The sequence below is a fragment of the Canis lupus genome, chromosome 4, assembly GCF_048164855.1.
Source record: "Canis lupus baileyi chromosome 4, mCanLup2.hap1, whole genome shotgun sequence".
In the NCBI taxonomy this organism is placed as follows: Eukaryota; Metazoa; Chordata; class Mammalia; order Carnivora; family Canidae; genus Canis; species Canis lupus.
In genome coordinates this window covers 87,323,941-87,348,991 of record NC_132841.1, presented here as the reverse complement: position 1 = coordinate 87,348,991, position 25,051 = coordinate 87,323,941, and the positions used below count along the sequence as shown (strand labels likewise).

At 46.7% G+C, this 25,051-nt stretch overlaps 1 long non-coding RNA gene across 1 annotated transcript; it reads right to left on the bottom strand.

Annotated features, from left to right (window-relative positions):
* Positions 1-8,516: 8,516 nt before the first annotated feature.
* LOC140631645 (uncharacterized) lies at positions 8,517-14,017 on the bottom strand. Its single transcript, XR_012029179.1, has 3 exons — positions 13,904-14,017; positions 10,391-10,489; positions 8,517-8,971 (listed from the first exon to the last, which is right to left on the bottom strand). It is a non-coding gene; the product is annotated as an uncharacterized lncRNA (long non-coding RNA).
* Positions 14,018-25,051: the final 11,034 nt, after the last annotated feature.

Below are 25,051 nucleotides of genomic sequence, written 5' to 3'. Positions count from 1 at the left end.
TGTTGAAGTTCCTAATAACCTTATCTTTGACCTTGCAGCGTGAGTGTTCTCACCATTCCTTGCCACCCCGTGTGCATCGAGTGTTCATAATGCCCCCTGAGCACAAACTTCTGGGGGGCCCAGCATGCTCAGGGCACAGGGGTGCAGTGAGGCCCAAAGTGAGTCAGTACAGGGTAAGCGCGTCATGTCCGCGACAGGGTAAGATGGGTGTGGGCCTTGCTGAAAGCCCCGGTGGCCTCTCTTATGTTCAAATATAAACAAGGGGTAGTGGAAGGGGAGGTGGGTGGGGGACGGGCACTGAAGGGGGCACTGGATGGGCTGAGCACTGGGTGTTATGCTATATGTTGGCAAATCGAACTCCAATAAAAAAAAAAAAAAAAAAAAAGTAAACTTGCTTTGAATGCAGAATGGAAGCCACAGTGGTTCAAGAGACACGAACCACCCCCAGGAGCCCGGTCATATTCTTTCCTGTTCCTGTTCCTGTTCCTTCCCTGTATTCACCAACTACTTAGGCCGAGAAGCAGAGGGAAAGACAATGCCCGGCACGTGGTTTCTTTCCCATCCGGTCCTTCCTTACTCATAAGTAAACCAAAGGCAGAGGGTGGGGTTACAATGTGTGTGCAGCCAGAAGGGAAACGAAAATGATGTCGTTTTATGCGGCGTTTCCACTGTTCTTGTAAGAATAGGATGCATATGACACACGGATAAACAGCAAAATACAGATCGTGTGACTTCAGTGCCTTCGCGCGACTCAAACACGGATATTTTCATTGAAAACTGGCACCGTGCAACATTAAAACGGGTAGTGGAATTCCTGCTAATTAAAAATTTTATTTTTTCTTTACTTAGGATGATGTGAAAACTACCGTGACAAGTCAAGAGAGAGAACACAGGAGCAGGAAAAAGCTTTTCAAGTCTGTGCTTTTAGTGGCACTTTTTCCTTGCTTTTTGAACACAGGGCCGTGCGTTGTCATTTTGCACCGGGCCCCGTAGATTATGTAGCCAGCGCGGAAGCCCCCTATTCTCAGGTTCTACAGCAGCAGGTTGATGTGCAATGAGGGTAGTGGGGGAGGGATGAGGGTAGTGGGGGAGGGATGAAGCGTCACGGTATTATTTTGGGAAGGGCGGAGGCGACCTTAATTTCGTGTAGGAATGCACTTCAGAAAATAAGTCCACAGATGAAAGAGCCTGCAGACTCAGGCTTTCATTATACACTGTCTCAGCGTCCCCGTGCTCAAAGGAACGAGAGATAACCCTATCCTAGAGAGATAGAGGAAGAGATAGAGGAGACAGAGGAAGGCCAGGCCAGTAAATATAACATAACACACAAATAAAGAAGTATAAAAAGAGTAACAGTGGGCTCTCTATCACCGATATTGTTATAAAAGGCAAAATATATACATTTTTTTCATCCAAAGTCAATACAAACTTCAGTCTTATGGTCTGATGTATATTTAAGAATGCTTTGTTTTGACTAACTGATCCATAAGATAAAAATAAACTCCGTCATCATGGCTCCCCCTTTTAGATTTTTTTTTTTGACATAGCTATTCTATGGGCATTCAAGTGCACCGACAAGTATCAGAAGTAGTATCACTCTCAGAAGAAATAGTCCTGCTGACCTTTGGCAAATTTTAAGATTTTGCATTCTTTAAAAGGTACTCTGAAAATAGCATAAAACATTTTGGATCAGTGACTGGTTTGTTTGTTTTTTCCCCCTCTATTTTTGAAAATATTAAATCTGTTTTCATGTGGAAAGCTAGCTGGGTGCCGGGTGGCTCAGTCGGTTAAGCGTCCAGCCCTTGGTTTCCACTCAGGTCCTGATCTCAGGGTTGTGAGATCCAGCCCGCTCCGAGCCCCAGTTGATTGCACGGTCAATCAAGAGTCGGCTTACGAGGTGATCCCTGGGTGGCTCAGCGGTTTAGCGTCTGCCTTCGGCCCAGGGCGCAATCCTGGGGTCCCGGGATCGAGTCGGGCGTCAGGTTCCCTGCATGGAGCCTGCTTCTCCCTCTGCCTGGGTCTCTGCCTCTCTCTGTGTGTCTCTCATGAATAAATAAAAAATAAAAAGTGTCATCTTACGACTCTTTGCCCCTCTCCCACGCTCTTTTCTATCTATTTGTGTAAGATAAATAAATACATCTTAAAAAAAAAAAGAAAAGAAAACTTGTTTTCCCTAGAGAGAGAAACTGAACAAAATAGTGATATTTCCCTTATTTCTCTGATGATCTGCTACTTTTAACCCCGTATTGGTTAAGGTGGCCAAGTGACCCTACAGAATGTAATCAAAATGTGTCTAGTCTTTGAAGCCCGTTAGGTTGACCCAATGCCATCTGTCAGGGGTGAAGAATTGCAAAGGCACACAACCACAAAATATTAAAAAAAAAAAAAAAAAAAGCTGATTTCCCCAAGCACTAGGCAACATCTAGACTATGCTTAATTTATCATTATTTCTCTTCTCTCACAAAACAGTTTAGCAAGAATAGGTGCTCCCGTCTTGTACTAGTCACCGGCAAACTAATGAATTGATTATTTGTCCCTATGCTCTTTAGTGCAAGGGGATACCTTACATAGTACTAAACTCAGTTATTGAGCACTTACCTTATTCTGTGCAGTTTGCCTGGATTATCTAACTTAAACCTCCAATAACACCATGAAGTAGGTCTTATTATTAACTTGTTTTACAGATAAAAAGATCGAGGATTAAAGATTGAGCCACTTGTCCAGACTCAGAAAGCCTGTGAGCGATCAAGACAGAATTGAAACCCTGGTTCGTTGATTCTAGAGCCCATCAAACCACGGCACACTTGCTCCTCAAGGTGTCGGCAAAAACACCGCAATTTTTTAGCCTGTGTATGGGGGTTAAGATTCACCATGAACGGATCTCTCCTCCTCCTCACGAGGGTGATTGCACGCGTGGGTTCCTGCTACGTTTGAACCTTGAAAGGCAACGTGAAGAAGGGAAGTATCGGAAGGGAGGACAAACCTGGTGTCATTTGTCTCTGCTCAGGATTTTGTATTCTAACACCCATGGAAACTAAAGCCAAGGGAAAGATCTAGAATGCATTATAATGTCCCCTTGCTGCCCAGAGTAATAATAAGAGATGGTCTCATAATATCTGATACTTTAGGTAGTCTAAGAAAATACAAATTAGTAAAATTTACAAGAGACTTTATTTAATCAGATGATCCTGGAGCACTTAGTAAAGAATGTACTGGCTTGGATTCCCTAAGAGCAAAGTTGCCACACTAAACTAAGTTTTTACAAGGTTTCTGGAATTATCATGGAAATACTCTGCAAACCCCGACTAAGTCCTTTGAAAAGTCGGTGGCCTGAGCTTCTTGAAAAAATAGAGGCTGAACGGTACTACGTCTCCTTCTACTATATTATCATTGTGTTTTTCGGATCAGTGTGGGTCTGGGGAGCATTTTCAAGTGGCATCTCGTAGGTTGGTACCCTTGACTGTGTCCTCATAGACTCTTCTCAAATCAATAATTTTGGTAAAAACACAGAAGAAATGTTTACCAGATTTTAAAGTGATCAAGTATCCATTGTAAAGCATGAGTGGATCGAGATTCTTAGCCATCGTGGGGCACCCAGGTGGCTCGGTCGGTTGAGCAGCTGACTCTTGATTTCAGCTCGGGTCATGATCTCGGGGTCCTGGGATGGAGCCCTGAGTTGGGCCCTGTGCTCAAGGGGGAGTCTGCATGAGGACTCTCTCTCCCTATCTCCCTGCCCCTCGCTGTACTTGCATGCATGTGCTCTCTCTCTTCCTCTCAAATAAATACATAAATCTTAAAAAAAAAAAAAAGATTCTTCGGCATTGTGAATGCCTGGGAGGCTTGGCCACTACAGAAGAGATGAAATTTGGCGGGAATAAATAAAAAAATTTCCTGTTTAGATTTTAACAACAGACTCATCTACAGAAGAAGGACTCTGCATCTGTCAAGAGAGCCTAGATTAGTAACAAATCATACCCCCCAAATCCCAGGGACTCGACAACAAGGTTTTATTTCTCATTCACCTCACACACCCACAGTGGGTCATCTGGGAGCTCTGCTTTGCATTTTTCCTCACCCTGGGATGCAGGCAGGTGGAGAAGCTGTCATCTGGACCTTGCTGGTCACAGTGGCAGAGAAAAATCTAATGAGCCCCTAATGGTCCCAGTGAAGTGTCATGTGGGCAAGAAAATCACGTGGCTCCTCCTTCTAGAGGGTCAGGGCAGTACCGCCCTATCCTGGGCCTGTGGGTGGGGGGAGAAAACAGTCTTCAGGGCCACCGCCGCTCAGACCCAGCACACCCTTTTTCACTGTGGATGTGAAAAAGAGTGCGAGCGTGTTGGTTGGCAGCAAAGTTTGGTTGATAAAAAAAAGTAATGCAGTCTTAAGCGTGCATGGGCTGAAGTATCTGCGGTAGGCTGCAGATATCCAAGCCCTGATGTCGAGAATCTGTGGACGTCACCTTCCATGGCACAAGGGACTTTGCATCTGTTGCTTACGCTAAGGATTCTGGGGTGGGAAGATTATCCTGGATTATCTGGGTGGGCCTTAAATGTACTCGCAAATGACCTTATAAAAGAGGGAGACGGGGGCGCCTGGGTGCTTCAGCGGTTGAGCATCTGCCTCCAGCTCAGGGCATGACCCTGGGGTCACAGGATCGAGTCCCACATCGGGGTCCCTGCAGAGAGCCTGCTTCTCCCTCTGCCCATGTCTCTGCCTCTCTCTGTGTCTCTCATGAATAAATAAATACAATATTTTAAAAATATAGAAAAGTAGAAAAAAAGAGGGAGACCGGACAGACTTTGAAGGTGGGAATGGCAGGAGCTGTGTAGACATTTTGATTTCAATCCTGCAAGATTCATTTAATGCTTCCAAACTCCAGAAGCATCCTATAGCTAATTTATCTTGTTTTAAGCCACCTCATTTGTGGTAATTTGTCGCAGCAGCACTAGGAACCTACTACGGTGTCTACATCAAGAGTTCTTTTGTTCCCAGCAAAACAATCAGAATACTAAAGAGGCTCCCTGAGAGCACATCGTATGTGGGTATGTGGCGTGGCTGAGGCTGCCAGGGAAGTTTCACCTGAAGCAGAAAATACAATGGAGGCTTTCACATCCGAGGGCTGTCTTGTGGGTTCGGGTGAGGCCTGCGCCGTGTGGACACAGAAGCCAGAACCTGATCGCTGAGAGGTATTGTTGGAGGGTTGGGCTGCTGGCGACAGTGGAGCTTGTCTGACCTCAGGCCAGGCTGTGTGGTGGCCCTGGACACAGGCATGAAGATGCTAGACGACCACCGGTCTAGGGTACGTCGCCCTGACTCGGGTAGGACGTTTAGACAAGTAACTCCTCAAGTCCCTTCCACGATTTTCCCCCTCCTGTAGCTGATGCTGATGGTGACCTTGAGGAGGTGCCAGAGCTATGCCAAGGGCGGACACTACCGCGGTCAGCCAAGGAGCTGCTCAAGGGGAGGACACGTAATTCAGATTAGAGAAAGTCAGGGGCAGGAGGATGCCCAGTCAGAGAACCTCAAAGGAACAAGCAGGGGGAAGACCCAGAGAAGGGGGGGCCGGGGGGTGTGCAGAAGGCTTTGCCCATAGGTGAGTCGAGGCTCAAACGGGCCCAAAGGGAAAGACAGGGATCTGGAATGAAGCCTGTGAGTATTTTCATAGATTCTAAACTCACAATGTCCACTGTGTGGCTTAAGGGTCAGGGGCCTTTTTTTTTTTTTTTAAAGATTTATTTATTTATTTATTCATGATAGATGGAGAGAGAGAGAGAGGCAGAGTCACAGGCAGAGGGAGAAGCAGGCTCCACGCAGGGAGCCCGACACAGGACTCGATCCCGGGTCTCCAGGATCGCGCCCTGGGCTAAAGGCAGGCGCTAAACCGCTGAGCCACCCAGGGATCCCCAAGGGTCAGGGACCTTGAAGGGACCTCATAATCTGGCTTTCCTCTTCCCTCTGTTCTCAATCCCCGATGGTGACTCCATGTCCTCTGGCCACCCCCAGGACCTTGTTTCTCTGGACACCACCAGCACCGTCACCACCTGGGAGCTAGTTAATAAGGCCGGGGTCACAAAGGTGGGATCAGAGAATCTCAGTTCTCAGCCAGCTCCCTGATTGATTATTTTTACTCATTGAAGTTTGATACCCGATGCCTGAGATACTAACTCTGAAGTCCTGCCCTCATAATCTCTGCCCCTGGGTTTGATGCTCTCGCGAGCCCATCACCTGGCGTGTAGGAAATAGACAAAATATTTATGAAGTGAATGAATAAGGTCACCCAAAGCTCTTTGCCCGTTGCCCGTGTGTTGGTGAGGACTCCTAAAATCAGATCCCTAGGTCTCCTGCCTCCTGAGGCTTACACCAAACTCCCAACCGTGCATCATCCCACAGGTACCCCAACCCTACCAACACTTTGCAGAGTGGAGCTCATCGGCTTTTCTCTGTAACTCATGTCTCCTTGCAAATATATCCTATAATCAGGTTTCCCTAGTTATGCCACCATCTACCCTATGTTTTAAGGGGAAAAAAAATGAATACTTATTTTACTTAACCCCATTCCCACGGGATATTCATCAACCCCAAATTTTATTATTGCAACATCTCCTCACTCCATCCCCCAGCCTTCGTTCCTCACTGCAGTCACCCTAGCTCCAATCTGTGTTTTTGTTGCCAGGAAAACTGCAAGAACCTCACAATTAATCCTTTACCTGCTGGTCGCTCCTGGCTGCAGCTGTTTTAATCCTTGGCACAAGAAGTCATATCCCAAAAGAAAATGTTGATCCCATCAGCTCCCTCTCCTTTTTGGTAGGATGACTTCCAGATTCTCTAGGATGGTGAGCAAAACTCTTCAGTCTGTTTTCAGGCTTATTCTAATTTCGTCTCCCTCCCCACCCCCCAACCACTCCCCAGCAGTCAATAGTCATAGTCATAGTCATGAACCTATGGCCCAGTTACACCCAACATCTCATGGGTCTGGACCAAGCCAGCTTTTGACATCTCCATGCCTTTGAACATACCAGGTTCTTTGCCTTAACTGCCCACCTTCTTCTCGGCCCGACACTCTAAGACCAGTTGAAACCCCAAGTCTCTTGACTAAGTTTTTAAGTGAGGGTATGCATAGTGGTCCAGAGGCCTCGACTGCCCCCAGCGTCTGCGCGCATCTCTCTTATCTCACAGTCCTGCCGTCAATAGCAGTTAGCTGTGTGTTGGCTTCCTCCCCCAGGAGACTATGATCTTCTAAGAAAAGGAGCCACGTCCTTTTCATCTTTGCATTTCCAGTGCCTGACAGAGAACCTGCTGCTAAATAACTGTTTATAGAATTAATCAATATGGGAGCTGATTTCAGGGAGGCCCCCAGAGGGGCTCTATTTTGGAGGCCGTCTCAGAGACCCCCTAGCACCAGTGACAAGCAATGCTGCCGTTGAATATGCTCACGTTGAGGCCTTGGAACTGTCCCCGTGTTCTGTTTCTCCTTCCACACTTGGGATAGATGAACATTATTAGGTGATCTTTTTTTTTTTTTTAATATTATTTGAAGATGTAACCTCTTGTAGAACTTTCTATGTCTGATTATTGCTCCAATCCACATGAGAGAGTCTTTTTAAGCCTTATTCTTAGAGAGGGTTTAACGCAGCAACAGTAGGCCCAGCGACGAGTTATTGCAATGGAGGAAGCAAGTGCTTATTCAGTACATTCAACAACTAAACATAACTACACTCAGTATGATTAAGGCTACCAGTTTTCCACGGGGGATGCAACTGCCAAGACTCTCAAGACCCTTCCTGGAATTTGCAGTCCCTTCCTTCACGCCTGTGTCTGTGCTCGTGGGGAGGTCATGACTGTGGACGACAGGAGTCAAAGGAAAACAATCCTCTGCTTAGAACTGCAGAGAACCACCCCCAGTCCCGTGGGGACGTAAGAACCTGGTCTTGGGAGATATGGAATTCAAAATAGTGAATTCAATGTGTAAAAACTCTCTCTCTCTCTTTTTTTTTTTTTTTGCTTGCTTAAATTCAATTAATCAACATATGGTGTATTATTAGTTTCAGAGATTCATCAGTCTTGCATGTGACTCCCAGGGCTCATCCCATCAGGCGTCCTCCTTGATGCCTGTCACCCAGTGACCCTGCCCCCCACCCCTCTCCCCTCCAGCGACCCTCAGTTTGTTCCCTGTGATTAAGAGTCTCTGATGGTTTGTCTCCCTCTCCCGTTTCATCCTGTTTTATTTTGCCCTCCCTTCCCCTACGCTCCTCTGTTTTGTTTCTTAAATTCCACATATGACCATACAAGAATTGTCTTTCTCTGATGGATGTATTTTGCTCAGCATCATACCCCCTAGTTCCATTCACATTGTTGCAAATGGCAAGATTTCGTTTTTTTTTTTTGTTTTTTTTTTGATGGCTAATTCAGTGCATAGAATCCCTCTCTTATCTATTTCCTCAAGGAATGGACAAAATATAATAAACACCAGGAAAAAAGTAATTGACTGGAAAGAAAGACCCAAAGAAAGAAAGAGGTACAGCTTCATACCATTGCCATGAAAGTGGCGTAGGGTACCAAGAAGGGAAACAGAAGATTCCAGCATGGTTTTGCTCCGTCTCTAAAAATGCTCATCAAGCTTCCCAACTCAGTGATGGGGACTGAAGGGGTAAGTCCAGGGAAAAGATGAAAAAAAAGTGGCAGCAGCCGAGTCCTCAGGTTACCAGCCCAGAGCCGACCAGTGAGCAAAGGATGCACGGGCTTTCTGATTTTCCGGGGGTCACCCCCGACCTGGGGCTGAGCCAAGCCCTGCAGGAAGCTCCAGGAACGTTGCTCCATCCAGCACCGGGTGCGGCCGACGTTGGCACAGAATCCTGGTTGAGCGAGAACATCTCAGGCAGGAGAGCGGAGCCCAGGTGCTGGGTGATTTATGATTTTATTATTTTCGGCTTTAGTCCTCTTCCTCAACAAATGCTTTGTAATGAGCATATGCCTTTAAACGATAAAAGTAACCAAATCACAATCATTTAAGAAAAACAAAGAAGCCCATAAAAGAATAACAAAAAACAAAACCTCAATCTTGAGAAATCCCTTTCTGGCTTTTCCTTGGGTCCCTGAGGGAAGGAACCCCAGTTGGCCAGTCCATGCTCTCCCGTGGGCCCGTGGCCGCAGCTGATGAGCCGTGAGCCCGCCCAGCTGGTTGGAAAGGCTCCAGAGGAGGGCTACCCAGGTTGGGTTTTTTGAGGACGAGCGTATTTGGGAAAGGAGCCGGATTTTCCAGCGTCCCAGCGGTGTCTGCCCTTTCCTCAGCCAGCTGGAACTGGAGTGACAAATCCTCACACGGTTCCTTAGGACACCTGACCCCCCACGCCCTGCCCGGGGGCCTTGGCCCCACGCACCCTCACATCACCTTCCCGCCTGTGAGGCCTGAATACTGCAGGCTCAGGTCCTTGGGTGCGGGGCTCCAGCGACAGGAGCCCGTCCACAGGAGACCGTGCGAATGGGGCCGTGGCACACGGGATGATGCGGGCATCACATCCTCGCTGGCAGGGTTTATATGCTTTGCATTTCTCCCCCCCACCCCCCAATTTGCAAAATGGACATGTGCTGTGTATAGGTCAGGACTATTATGATTTGCAACAGAATAAGAAATCCTTCAGGGGATTTTTAAATACTTATTCCCCCCCTCCCCCTCCCCCCGCCGCCCCCACGCACAAGGACACAGTAATTGAATTAATTCCTCCGTAGAAGGGATTGCTTAAGCGAGGACAACTGGCTGGGAAGGAAACGCAGAACAAATAAAAGGAAATAACTCCTTGGCGCAGCTTGTGGTCGCCAAAGGAATTTGCTGTCACAGAAGGTCAGAGGGTCGAATGCAGTCGTTGGGTGACCTGAGAGGCAAGCCAAAGGAGGCGGCTTGGGGGGGGCGCAGGGGGCCCCGGTTCTCAGTTGGCACAGGGGATGCCACGGGGCCCAGAGGAGTTTCAGCCCCAGCTGGTGACAGGAGCGTCCTCCCGGCCTTGACTCGGATCTTCGGCCCAAGGCCTGGCAGAGAAGTGGCTCAGGAAGACTGAGGCTATGTTGGTTTTCACGTGCCGGGGACCCTGGGCCTGCTGCAGGGCTCCCGCGGGAGGTGGGGGGGATGGGGGGGAGGAGGGTCCTCCCGAATGGGCTCGGGCCTCTGCTGACCTCAGGGCAGCGGGCCGTGCTGGCATCAGGGCCGGGCAGGAGGGAAGGGCTCGCCGCCCTCCCGGCAAACAGCCACCTAAGAAAATAATTCTAGGACAACCAATGAGCGCCGTGACACCTGCGGGTTGAGAGCACCCAGGACCCTGGATGCAATGCCTGTGGCTCGGGGGGCTCAGGATGTGTTTCCCCAAGCTTCCCTAAACTAAGAATCATCCTTACAAACCTGTCAGAAAGGGGTGCCGAGCCGGCTCAGCCGGGAGACGATGCAACCCTCCATCTCAGGGCCTTGGGGTGAAGGCCCACGTGGGGTGTGGAGCCTACTCTAAAAAAAATAAAATAAAAAATCATTTATTTATTTATTTATTTATTTATTTATTTATTTATTTATTTAAAATTAAAAATTAAAAAAAAAAAGTTTGCAGGAAAGACAGAGTCTTTGATTCCAACCCAGGCCTATGGAATGAGAAGGTCCAGGGCAGAGCTGGGAATCTGCGCACAGAGGGCCCCCAACTTAGGATGGTTTGATTTCACAATTTTCCAACTTTACGATGGTGTGGAATTCATACGCGACCGGTAGAAACTGTCCTTCGGACTTTGAATTGGGATCTTTCCCCAAGTCGTTCTGGAGAGGCTGGCCAGTGGGGAGGCTCCCCGCCAGCCCGGCCACCACAGGGGGCGGCGACTGTTACGGTGACAGGCCCCGGAACGCAGGCAGCCTCTCCGTGCATCCCCCCAGGACAGGGGCCGATCCGTCCCGGGGGATAGTCCGATGGTTCTGCTCAACTGCAGGCTCGTGGAAATAGTCTCTAGCAGCACATTTATGATGATCAGTAGGTTCGGCGTATTAAACGCATTTTTAATTTAGGATATTTTCGACTTGCTACGGTTTATCGGGCTGTAACCCCGTCGTAAGAGCAGGAAGGTCTGTCCTCAGCAAGGACCCTGGGAGATGTCACCCCAGAGCCTTTCTGGAAGCCTGGCTCGGGGTGGGGGGGGGGGCTTGTCAGGTGAAGTGGGAAGCAGGTTCCCCCAGGATAAAGAGGTCCCCCTCGGATGTCTGTGCGCACGAGTTGTCCAGGGCTGCGTTCATCTTTTTTTTTTTTTTTTTTTTTTTAAGATTTTATTTATTTATCCATGAGAGACACAGAGAGGCAGAGACACAGGCAGAGGGAGAAGCAGGCTCCGTGCAGGGAGCCTGACGTGGGACTCGATCCCGGGACCCCGGGGTCACGTCCTGGGTCGAAGGCGGCGCTAAACCGCTGAGCCCCCCGGGCCGGCCCAGGGCTGCGGTCAAAGGCAGACCTGCTGCGGCGGCGCTGGCGGGCCCGGGATTCCGTTGCTAAGCAGGCCCCGTTATGCCAAAGCGGGTGGCCTGCTGACCTCTCTGTGTCTTCGTAATCAAGTACCAACAATCTGGACACGAGGTCCTTGGTGGTCCCAGCTCTCGGCCTCTCCAGCCAGTCCCCTGCCCTGCGCACCCCGTATTCCGTTCTGACGAACTCCCCTGTGTTTGTCTACACCCACTGGCCCCTACTTCCCTTCTACTCACCCTCTGCCTCTCTGTGCGACCAGCCTCTGGTTCCAGATTTGGGTTCCTAGGCACCCTTTGGGCCCCCACTTAACCTGCATTTCTTTTGAGAAACATCTCCCGATGCCCCAAAACCTGGGTTAGGGACCCACGCTGAGTATCTGGCCGCACCTTTTACTCTCCCCCCATGGCGAATTGGTGATTGCGTGTTTGCTCGTCGCGCTGACCCGGAGCCGTGCGATCTGGGTCTCTGTTCCCAGGACACGCAGCCGGACTGCAAGGAAGCACTTCAGCAATAGAGGTTCAGGAGGTGAATTAAATCGAAGGTCCACACCAAACAGATGGGAAAGGATTTGCAAAGCTCTGAGACTTGAATGTTGCGCAAGATGTTTTTGGGGCCCAAGGAGTTCGGTGTGAGCGAGGCTCCTAAATCACAGGGAACAGCACGTGCAGAGACAGCAGGACGCGAGCATCCCTCGAGGCCTCCGGGCGGCTCTGGAGGCAGAAACGACTGTCTGAGCACCGGGATCTTGGGCTTAACTTTCCTTCAGTCATGAAACCTTTGAGAGGCTAATGAGAGCTATAGATCCTACCCCCGAAAAAAATCCTCCTGCAAATGAAAACACTAGGAACATTTTGAAACAATTTTGATGAGTGTGGAGGCCTAGAGCCTAAGGACCCCAGGGTCAGAACTTTGCCTTAAAGGAGACCCTGTAGGGAGAGTAACGTTGGCAGAAGAGGAGCTGGGAGTGGGGTTGGATGAGGGAGTGGTGGTGGGGGGGGGGGGCGGCTGTTTTTTAAATAAAGATAAGGGAACACACCATTCTTTAGGTCTTGTCTGTGGCAGCCTGGGTGCTACGAGGACAGTTGAATAATTGCAACAGAGATCGTACAGCCTGGAAAGCTCAAAACGGTCCTAACCGGCGTTTTATGGAAAGTACTCGCTGATCAGGGGGGGTGGCTCTGCGTATGTTCTGGTTCGGTGGGTTTTCTACACTTACAGTCTGCAGTTGGTGTCCTTTTATTTAAAAAAAAAAAGAATTTTAGGGACGCCCAGGTGGCTCAGCAGTTGAGCATCTGCCTTCAGCCCAGGGCGTGACCCCGGGGTCCCGGGATCGAGTCCCCCATCGGGCTCCCTGCATGGAGCCTGCTTCTCCCTCTGCCTGGGTCTCTGCCTCTCTCTGCGTCTCTCATGAATAAATAAATAAAATCTTTTTTTTAAAAAAGAATTTTATGCACTTTAAATTGTCTTTCCTTTTCCAGGTTAAAGAAATAAATTAAAAACAAAAACAACAACAAAACCCAGGAACGCCTAGTGCCAAATAGCGGCCTGGTCATTAAAATTTTTTTGAATCAGAAATTTAAAATTATGTAAATATCTTCAGTGGATGACTTCCAGTTGGATCCAGCCTCTCCCCACGTGCTCCTTAAGGAGGTGGTTGGCAGCATGGGGATGTGCAGCGGTGAGCCGCCTCCACCAACGTGCCCAGGTTATTTAACCACTGGGCACCTCTGTTTCCCTTTTATAGCAAAAAGGAGCAGATGCCCATTTTGCACAGAGTTGCCGTGAAGAGCAAGCGACAGCACGCAGGCGGGGGGATAGTTCCCACGAGCGGTTCCCGTCGTGTAGCCCACGACGCTGGTGTGGAAAGCGGTCAGCGGGCGCTGGTGTCCGGTAGAGTCTGTTCCCAGCCCAGGTTTACTCCGTTGACATCTATGTGAAAACGGCTCCAGTAACTGCCCACTTCGGCCCCGGGGACCGGATACCGCCACAGCCCAGGGGGTGGACTGTACTCCGTTCTGGCGGAAAGCCCGTCCACTGGTTGGATCAATGAAGGATGGCGTTGAGAGCCTTTTATGAGCATCAGAAGAGGGAAATGCCCTTTAGTGACTTAAACAAGAATCCCATCGTCCTATCTTTATAAATGCAAGGCCTGTAATGGGGGGATGGTGGGAACATGAGCAACTCTGAGCAAGATTGTATTGGGGTGAGAAACAAATCAGGCAAAGGATCGTGAACTTCCAAGTCTTCCATTAAAAGGAGAAAAGACTTCCTTAAAGAGGTGAGGCAGGGATGCTTGGCCGAGGAGGAAGTGGCCCATTGTCACTTCCCAGCACCCTGCCAGGCCTCCCTCTGCACCCTGGTCAGTCCTACCCGGTTTTGTTCCCAGCAGACATGTTTGAAGAACCCCTCGTAACAGTGCTTACCGTGTAGACGGGGCTACGATGACCTCCTCAGTCCTTCCCAGGGACCTTTTGTTTTCTGCCTCCTGGTAATCTCTCCCCTTGGCTGTTGAAACAATTTGTGCATGTGCTCACTTTTCCTCCTTTTTGGTTCTCATAGATTCTTTATCCAAGGTTCCCAAGCATGGAAACACACTGACTCTTTTTAGACAATTTTTTGTTTGTTTGTTTGAAACTTTTTTGGGGGGGAGGGGCATTTCATATTGATTTCTCTCTTTTTTCTTTTTTTTTTCTCTTGTGGTAAGAGCAGACACCATGAGCTCTACCCTCCCCGTAAGTGGCAAGTCTCCGTACAGTCCTGAGAACCAAGCGGACTACATAGTCTCTTCATCCCGTGTAACCGACACTTTCGTGAACAGCAACCCCCTCCCTATTCCGTCTCCTTGCTGGAGGGCCTTTTGAATTTACGACACCGATAGACTGAGAAGACCCATGGGATGATTTTAGGACAGGGGTTAGAGGAGAGAGAGAAAATGTAAGAGGGGAATTGATCTACTTTCTAAAAGACACACCCCCTCCCTGTCACGAATACATTGCATCCAACTGGGGGAAATGAGAAGCTTTCGAACTTAAGAGTCACAAGAAAATATAGAAGCTACCAGAATCACGGCGACAAGAAAGGTCCTGAATCGCAAAATACAAACCGAGATGGAAACGACTGAAGAATGAAAAAGGTTCCATGGGAACCCAAGGATGGAGCTTCAGTCTGGAAGTCCGCTGTCTCTGGGACTCCCGTTGCCCGCCACCGTGGTGTTCTTGGGAACCTTCTAGATCATTCTTCTCCATCACAAAAAAGGTGTGGACCAGCCCGGCTTCCTCTCTAATTAAAGAGAAAAGGGTGGTCACATCCGGCACCTGCCCAACACGGTGCGTGGGCTGGAGCTACCTGTCTCCCCTGCTTTTCCCACTAGAAAGAAAAGAGAACCGTGGAAGAGGAAGGCAAAATTTTGTCCTTCTGTAAACAAGTTGATTTCTTTCTTCACCTTCGAAAAGAAGATTTGTGAGACTTGATGAGTACATCTCTGTAAAGTGCTTTGATACTTTGAGAAGAAAAAAATGATCCATGAATGGACTTAATCTAGCCTGAATGATCTGAAATAAAGCCGTAGTAGTTTGGGATTAAAATCTTTCGTTTTTCTGTGAAGACCTGCTTTTTACATTTATTTATTTATTTATTTATTTATTTATTTATTTATTTATTTATTTTTACTTATGATTTTATTTATTGGACAGAGAGAGAGAGAGGGAGGGAGCACAAACAAGGGGAGTGGCAGGCAGAGGCAGAGGGAGAAGCAAACTCCCCGCTGAGCAGGGAGCCTGATGTGGGGCTCGATCCCAGGACCCTGAGATCATGACTGAGCCCAAGGCAGACGCTTCACCAGCCACCCAGGAGCCCAGAACACCTGGCTTTTAGAAAGTTTGAGTGAACCACCACCTGCACAGTAAGGTTCACTCTGGAAAATATTTAAATTTCTCTTAAGTTTTACTTTAAACTAAACTCTTCAGAGAACAGATGCAGTAACGAGTCCAGCTCAGGGCACAAACACAATGGATAAGCGTGTGTTCCTTCCATGACATTTTGTTCTTTGGGAGTTATTGTCATCATACGAAAACCCTGACGTGGTTTGAGTTAGATTAAGAGATATTAAGAAAAAAAAAAAAAAAAACGAGCAGCAATCACTTTCATGTTCCGCCTGGAAGGACAACATCTGAGGGGGGTTGTATGAGGCCCACGGTCCAACATGTCTTGGATACGACAGAGGAGTGAATCGTAGCACAAACAAGCGAAAAAAAAAAAAAAGGGAGGAGGGATAATGCCATATGATTACCTAATTTTTATTTTCATCTTGTCCCCCCAGATTTTACTTTCATGGATTTTCATAAAAGGGCCTCAGGTTATTTATTGTCTCCTTTTTTTGTTGTTTATTTTCATCAAAACCCAAGACGAAAGGGAGATACATGATCTCTCTTTCCTTCCTTCTTCCTTTTTCCATCTCTGCCCTTAACCTCAACCTCCCTGCATCCTCCACGAGCCTCATTTTAAATGTGGATGAACCACAAACACTCTGTGGGAGGGAGACCCAAGCCCTCCGGAAGGAATTTTGCCCGTCAGCGTCTGCGTAGACCGGTGTTCTGCTGAGGTTTACGGTGACGTGGGGTGCGCTGCGGAACCCACAGGCAGGCGGGCAGGAGTGACCCTTGGGCCCTGACACCGTGACCTCGTCCCCGTGGGGAGTCGCCCAGGACGGAGGACAGTGATGAGGCAATGGGATTGGACAGAGTGACACAAGGAAAGGGAAGGGGGAGAGAGGCTCTTGCTTGGAGCCGCAGGCTGTCGCTAGCCGTCCCTAGCCGTCCCTAGCCGTCCTTAGCTGTCACTAGCGGCCTTAGCCGCCCCTGCTGCTTCTCACTGGATATCATGATATCCGCTCTGAGCGCTGCTCGCGTGTCGCCCGTGTAGCCGCGGCCTCCTGGGAGTGTGAAGTGATTTTGCTCTCAGCTGCGGCATCGCACAGACGTCCCCCCCTCTGGTCTGATGACAGTGCACAGTCTCTGCAGGGCAGGTTACGTACAGAAGCCCCTTTCTCCTCCGTGCGGTAGATGAACACCGATTTTTTTTCCGATTTATGACTGAGCTTTTCCTGGAGAGCTGGTCACTTTTGTTTGGCATGTGTCTATTTTTTTTCTGCTGCTAATCTTTTAGGGACTTTTTATATGTCCTTGCTCATTTCCTGCAGCTGCGCATGATGTGTCAACTATCTCAACAAGCCAGGGCCGTCTTCCCCTCAGTCAAGAAGAAAAGGAAGGAAGGGAAGGAAGGGGTCGGGTCTTCCTCCAACAGAATTCCATTTCTCTTTCATTTTTCCCTCTCCCTCTTCAGCGTGGATCTTCAGGAACAGACCCGGGTTATCTAAATGAATCTCAGTTTCATTCATTCATAAATTTCTTCATGGAGCCCCTGGTGGTTGTGTCATGATGAGCAAGATCGATCCTGAAAGTCGGAGTGCATTCTAGAAGGCAGGCCTCTTGTGAAATAAAAATTGGAAGATGTCGGGAAGGGATGGATTGGCGTGGACCAGGAGGAAGAAAGAAAGATAGAAAGCAGAGGTGAAAGGAAGGAAGGAACAGGGAAGGAGAATAAAACGGGAAAGAAAAGGACACGTTTCTGAAAAACAAGAACAAAAGAAAGATTAATTCGGAACCGAGGGTGTGCGGATGAGTCTATCCGGTCCCTGGAGACCAAGCCCGTCGCTTATTGTTAGTCTCTATCCGCCAAGAATTCTCAAGGAAGAGCAGAAATAAGATTTAAAACTTTGCAGACGCATGTTTGTCTTTGGCTTTACTTGTTTCCTGAAATAAATGAGGAGAAAGGTTCCTAACATGGGTAACAGATTTTACTTCTCTATTGAGGAACTTCAAGCATGTGGGAGCTCTTAACATCTAGACGGTTTGCAGTCTGTACTTTGTTGCTTATAGATCCCTTTTCTTTTTTTTTTAAGTTTTTAAGATTTTATTTATTTATTCATGAGAGACACAGAGAGAGAGGCAGAGCCACAGGCCGAGGGAGAAGCAGGCTCCATGCAGGGAGCCCGAGTGGGACTCGATCCTGGGACCCCGGGGTCACGCCCTGGGCTGAAGGCAGATACTCCACCACTGAGCCCCCTGGGGGCCCCTATAAATCCCATCTCTATCTCATGGCCCAGGTGGGGGGCTTCGTGGACGCCCAGGGCGCTGGGGACAATCCCTGGGCCGCGTCCCATCCTCTCGCCCAGAAGCCAGAAAGTTCTGTGTCAGTCAGTGGGAGGGAGATGGGACACCTCGTGTCCTCCTCCCACAGCCCTCGCTGGTCTGCTCTCCAACAATCCCTGGTGACAATCAGGTGCCGAAGGTCGTCTCTGAACCCCAGGGGCTCCTTGCTGGCCGAGGTCCCCGGCTCACGGCCTCAGCGACACACACAGCAGTTGGGGCAGGAGAGCGACAGGGACATTCCTCCGTCAAAGGCCGCAGGTGCGGGCGTGTGGAAGGCAAATGTGCCTGCATCCTTGACCGCTGCAGGAAGTCGGGGAGAGGAAGTTTGCCCGCGGGGTGTTGGGATATTTTTGGCAGCGATGTCCTCACTACCTGCACAGTGTGTTTGTGTCTATTATGATGTTTACTGCGCCTTGACAAAGAATAGGTACTAAATTGGGATCTGATGAACTTCTCAGCTGGAGAGAGGACTGGCTCTAACAGAGAAACAACATTTGGGATTTGAGATGTTGTGTTTTCTTTGAGTTTGCGTTCAGATGTTAGGATAAGGAAGGGAAAAACACTTCCAGAAGGCAGAACCAGTTGAGCTTTGTCCAGCGCGGGGAAGAAAAATGGAAATGTTTGACGTGAGCTTTGCGGTTGTTTTGTCTGAAAAGATTAAGGCTCGAGGCTCTGTTCGCCTCACCACCACATCCTCTTACACTTTTAGTTTGGCTGGTGAGTTTTTTTTTTTTTTTTCTTCAAGAATCTGTTTGATTTCAGCAAGGGTTTGGTGCCTCTGCATGGTAGATTTACTATAAAGCTGGAAATCTGGATTTTGATCACCTTTCAGGACCAGTGGTGTTTTGGGGGTTGTCACTGGAAAGGAGTTGAAAGCTCTGTAAAACCTCTACTTCCCTCTTGTACTCAAGGGATGGAGTCACACCACTTGTGTGCTTGTCACATAGACTTGTCAGGAGCCCCTAGCAACACAATTTAAAATAGTTTAGGCCGGGGCTGGAAGGAGAAGATGAATGCTTCCCTCAGAGGAAAGTGATGGGGGGCGGGGGTCTAGATGGAGGGGCCTCTGGGCAAAACCCCCCTCGCCAGAGGATAATTAGTGTGTGGAATGGTGAGCAGAGATTATTCTTGTAGAAAGTCCCTTGTAATTACCCACCAGGAATGTTCTCAGGACATCTTTTCCCCTTTATTGAAGGGTTGTGAGACCACGGAATGATCAATGTTCCGCCTTTTATCTAAAGGAGAAGTCCCTTTTTTTCCTTACTTTGCCTATCAAGAGGGTAGGGGTTCATTAGTTAATCCACTTTCAAAATCTCTTTACATCACACCCACCCACACCGTGTATAAATTGCATTTACTGTTTTAGATGTACGTATATATACGTATGAGAACAGGAAATGACTCTTGCTTGTGGAATCAGCTCGTCAGGCCCAAGTCACGTGTGTTACTCGTCGTGTGGGCGCCTACCTGCCCGCTGGAGCTTCCCTACAGCGGAGGTGAGCCCTGGGCTCATCCTGCTGCACTTCTCGTTGTGCCCACTTGGCTTTGACAGCAGAACAATGGCCTTTCTCTGCCTCACCCTTTGCCTTCTGGTGCTGAAAAGTTGCTTTTCTGGTTGCTCATTCTTGACTTATTTACTCCTCCCTGATTATTTCCTTCAGAGGGTCGCCGTTTTGCCCGTTTTCTGATGTGTCAGCTCAGAGACGTCTGAGAAAGGGAAAAGTTATTTAAGAACTGGGTAAATAAGGGGATAAAAGCTTTTTATGGGAAATCAATCAACTGCCTCAAACTTAGGACATTCTTAATTATCCATGCTTAACAGTGTCCATGAAGAGAGATGACTTTGAAATACATATAATTAAAAACCTTCAGTAAACCCACGGTGCGACTTATTCCTCTAGCACACTTGTATTTTTAAGGAGCGTCTCTTTTCCTTTTTCTGTCCAATATTTGATTCTATTAAGAACCACAAAAATGTACCTGAGGCAGTCTGCAGAACAAGTGGACTGAAATAGAGAATTAGAACAATGGTCATCTACAATGTCATAACGAAATGCTCCAAATTTGAAAATTAAGTATAAAATTTACACTCTTAGTTTGGCTGGTGGGTTTTTTTTTTTTTTTTTTTTACTGCTGCCCTTATAATGATTACCATATTTATAGAAACCGTTGAAAAAACAAAGGACACATTTATAGAGACAAGTAGAATGGTGGTTGCTAGAAATTGGGTGGGGAGATGGGGAATTGGTGTTTAATGGGTACAGAATTGAAGTTTGGGAAGATGATAAAAATTTGAAGGTGGATGCTGGTGATGGTTGTACCATTTCTGAAGTTACTTAATGCCACTGACCCATACAGTTAAAAATGGGAAAGGGGCACGTGGGTGGCTCAGTGTATTGAGCATCTGACTCTTGATCTCAGCTCTGGTCTTGACCTCGGGGTTGTGAGCTCAAGCCTTATGTTGGGTTCCTCTCTGGGTGTGGAACTCACTTAAAAAAAATAAATGAAAAGAAAAAAATTTTAATGGCTAAAATGGGACATTTTATATATGTATATTTTACCACAACAAATAAATAGAAAGGAAGAAAAAAGAAAGAAAAAGAATAAAGCCAGCGCCATCTACAAGCTATCAGTTGAATTAACTCAAACATTTATTATTATTGAGACTTAGTAGAAAATAGGCAAAAGCCCTCTTTGAAATTACTGTTGGGGCATATCTCTACAAAAAGAAATTGCAGAGCTTAGTATTTATAGGATACACCATTGGGAGTAAAACACATGTGAAAAATATCGTGATGGAAAGCCTTTATTTAAAGTGTGGTTGAAGGCCGCTGACTCATTGGATAACTGGAGTATTTGTGGCTTGAGTAATGGCCGAGCCAAGAATCTTGGAGTCAGTTAGACTCTTTTTCCTTTGGAAAAAAAAAAAAAAGAAGGAAGGGTCAAGTAAATTCTATCCCACTCTATCTTGGATATTTTGTTCAACAATGATTTTGACCAACCCCAAATTCCTCAAATGAGGGAGGAATGTTCAGTGTTTTTGTAACCTTGATTAGCTGTGATATTACTCCATACAAGGAGGCGTACGCACATGGGGGCAAGAGGCAGAAAGGAAAGAGCTAAATCAAGAAACTGTTTTTGCTCTCACGTGATGGATGGCTTATGAATGGGGTCAACGCCACTGCTGGTCTCATCCTGAAAAAAGACACTCTTTAACCAGCAGGGCAAAACAGCTAGACTCACGTGCGAAGCAACTCTGTTGACTCAACTAAACATCTGCGGAAAGTCTTACATTATTCTGTTAAGGCATATTGATTATTTATTTTCCTAAAGTTGTGCTGATTCCTGCATGTTTTCTGGCTGGGTTAAAGTGATAATTTATCAGTTAGGTTCTGGGAACTGCCAATGGCCCAGAGTTGCTATTTTCTGTGATGTCCCTGGGACTCCGTTAGCAGGGATCAGGTCATCCTAGGGATGCTGTTGAGCATGGTCAATCAAGGATGCTCCAGAGCCGGATGTCCTGGGCCGTGAAACCCCATCCGCCCCTTATAAGACGCGACCTTGGAAGCTTGCCCACATCTCTGTGCCTTTCTAGATGGTTTCCTGTCTATAAAATGATGATGGTTGTGGTAGGTCTTGCATCATTGATTTGTATGAAAATATGATCTTAAAAATGTGTGAGCTATTTAAAGCAGAACCTGGTGCATAGGAACTGAGCTGTGGAAGTTACTATTATTACCATTCTTCGTTCTCTTTGGAGGAAGACATGGCTAAAACAGTGAGGGTGCAAGCTGGTGAGGTAGTCCTGTGGCCTGTGAGTCAGAGCTCGTTAGGCATTTGCACGGAAGAGTTCAAACTCCTGGGCTCTACCAAATCAGCACTTTGTACAATTTAGATATATTACAATTACACTTCTCAATTGCATCTTACTAAAGCTGCAAACAAAAAAACAAAAAAACAGAAAAGGAAAAAATCCTTCATGGCTGCTGTACACATGGATAACAGAGAATAAAACTGGACTTAAGGAATCATTTCTACGTTCATTGAATGATTCGCCACATGCCAGGCAGTGGGGATACCAAGTCAGTGATGGCATGATTTATTAGGGTGCTTCGACTGATGGTGGAGACACAGAAAGAGATTATTATGCAATACGTAAGTGTAAAGATAGAGACTTGCACGCTATCATGACGTATGAAAAAGGGGGATCCTCAGGGGTTAGTCAGGCAGAGGGTAGAGAGAAATAGAGAAAATTCCTATAGAGAGCAATCCTAGAAAATACTGACTTTGTCAAACAAAAGTTTATTTTGACTTTTAAAAAATGTGTAAATGTTTTAGTCTGTGTCTCAAAAAGGTAAGTTCTCTGTCTCTCTCTCTGTCTCTCCCCTATAAAAAATATTATTAGGGACTCTAAAAGAAATGACAAAGTTTGCTTAATTGTAATAAAAAATCTGGTGAATTACAAATAGTTTCATATATGTCATTATGTCATATTATTTTTAGTTGCTTTTTTTTCCCCATCAGGATGTAAATGAGAACATACCTTGTAATGAGCAGAGTCCCTTAACTGTCCCTTACTCTGTAACGTAGTACAGAGTACTACTCTCTCCATCATTCTCTATTTTTATTCCTTGTAATCTATTTGAGGAAGAAACCGGATTGTTTATGTCATAGAGTTTTCCATAGACAGATTTTGCTGATTGTGTCGCCATGGTGCCATATAATGATCCCCTCTATGCCTTATATCCCCTATAAATATCTAGTTACATCTAAAGCCTTGTTCAGATTCAGTCTCAGGTTTTTTGGAGGAGATAGACCAACACTACTTCACGGTGTGGTGCCTTTCTATTCAGAGGCACTTACTGCCTGTCTTTTTGGGATGTTGGCGGCGGTTTGCACTCCGTGGGTAGATCTGTTCATTCATGGGGGTTAAAAAGTGAACCTATTCTAATTCTATCATTTCTTCTTTAGCTGGAACTCTCTAAAGAGAAATTTGCCCTCACTTATTTGCTTAGTCAGTGGTATAGTTGGTCCAGCAAAGACAAGGTGAGCGCCTGATGAAAATCCGTATTGACAATGGCCTGTGCCACCAAGGAATTCACAACCTTTCAAGGCGATAAAATTCTATTTAGCATACACTTTACCAAAGCAAGAAGGCCAACCAATGGGTTTTTATAAATACTTGACACAGGAAGAAGAAATTTCTTCTTGTAGCATAGCTTTAGGAACACTCAAACTTACCCCCAAGCTCAAGCTTTTAGTAAAAATAGGTTTTGTGTGTGTGTGTGTGTGTGCGTTTTTTTTACAGCAATTACAAAAAGATAATCTTGCTAAACTGAAATCCTAGACTACATCTGATATCATTTTAGTTTTCAGTGACCTACTTACTGCATGGCATGATTTACAGTTGAGGTTTATTGTGCTAGCGAAATAATGCTTTGGTCCTTCACTTAAAAAGAAAAAAAATCCTCTCAGTTTTATTCTCTAGTATGGAGTAAAACCTTTTACAGTCCAAATTGGCTCAAGGTTAAATTATTAGGACAACGGTGTACCTCTGGCCTAAAATGGATGTGCACCTTAGCATTGATGTATACAGTTCCTGTCAATCTAGTCCCAAGTGAAAACAGCTTCTGCATTTGGTGGGTGCCACAAAACAACAAGAGCAGCAGAAACCTAAGTAACCTCTGAGCTCCTGGGTGGACTCCTGTGTGACCTCAAGTGCCCAGGTCAAGTGACTTCAAGTCTCTGACTTCCTCCAATGGAAGACAGGTCGACCCAGATCCTGACCGGCTTTCCTCTTGCCCTCTCCCTCCAGATCACTTAAATCCTTTGTCTCCAACTACATTAGATCTATTCAGTGTTTCCCTTTTTAATGCCTCCACAATTTCTTAATTTCTACAAAGAGTGGATTGATTCCCACCCCCGGAATATGCCAGCAGGAAGTGGCGGGGTGTGCATATTGGATGGGCCCCAGTTTAAGGAACAAGCCAACAAGGGGAATATTGTCTTTCTTTCCTTTCTGTCTTTCTTTCTTTCTTTTTATTTTTTTTTAGAGCGTTTTCCTTTCTTATCCAGATTAGTGTGACCTCGGCACAATACAACCATATACTACTTTTAACGGCAAACTTAAATGTCACCTGGGTTGTGTCGGTGCTTTTCTATGAATGTAATGCGATAATCCCAACGGAGCCACCACAGTCACTTACTACTCGTAGCCTGATAAAAATGCTTTGTTGGGGCTATTATGATGTCTTTTATTTTTAATCCAGTTGAAAATGGAAGCATTAAAGAGCTTAGAAATATTAATGAGAAAATTCCTTGCTTTACATAGCAGAGTACCGCCCCTCACAATGAACTAGAATTAAATGTGTTTTGCTCCAGTTTAGCCTAAACAGAAGCATCTTCACTGAGGCTTTCAAGCTAGGCTTTTAAGAAAGAATCACATGACGCAGACATATACACGATGGAAATGCCCCGGCAGATAAAATTAACATTCTCTATTGCACCTGTAATGCAAGCAGTTATAAAAAGAGCTGCTAAATAATGTACACTCTGTGATGGTTTAAAATGCAGCTGTGCTCTTTTCTATTTTAAAAATCCGGAGGGTTAAAGCCTAATCTAATCCTTTCTTTGTCAAAGTTTCTTTCAAGCTATCAGACCTTTGGAAATGTTTTCATTGAGGACGGATGGGTTGTCTTGGATCTAACCTACATTATCAACAGGCTGCCCATATGCCTCTGAGGGCCTTCTAGTGTTTGCTTATTAACAGAACTTGCTATCTTACTCTCGTGCTAACTAAATAAACCTGTGCCGAAGCTCAAATGGGTGTTTAAAGCAGGTGGGTCTCTTTTTTTCTAAAGGACATGACTTGCTATCATACGTTGCCTCTGGGCACAGTCATGTCAGGCTGACTCATGACATGGCCCAGCAATTATGAGAGGGACTCACTCACCCGGCAAATGAGTTCCCCCTGAGAAAGGTCTCCCTCTCCTGGGGTCATCCTGTGGACTCATGATAGATCCCACTTACAACTTGGGTCAGGGTTCAAGCCTGATGGCACCTCACAGGCAGCAAGAGGGTAGGAAAAGGTTTATTGCTCACACAGTGAGGCTTTCTGCGGAGTGTGGGGTAGGCTTCCAGGCAGGGACTCGCGTTTCATCTCGTACACTCCCTGCACCAGTCCTAGCTCTGGCCTATCCTCTAAGGGCCCTGATTTCTTTGATTAGAGAATGCTACTATAAAACAGATCTAGGCGTGAGGTGTGCTTGTTGCTACCACACTGGGTTGTCAGTGTTTCTAGGTGGCCCTCGTAGCCAATAGAGCAAGGAAGTATGTGTGTAGGTATGGACCCTGTATATACAC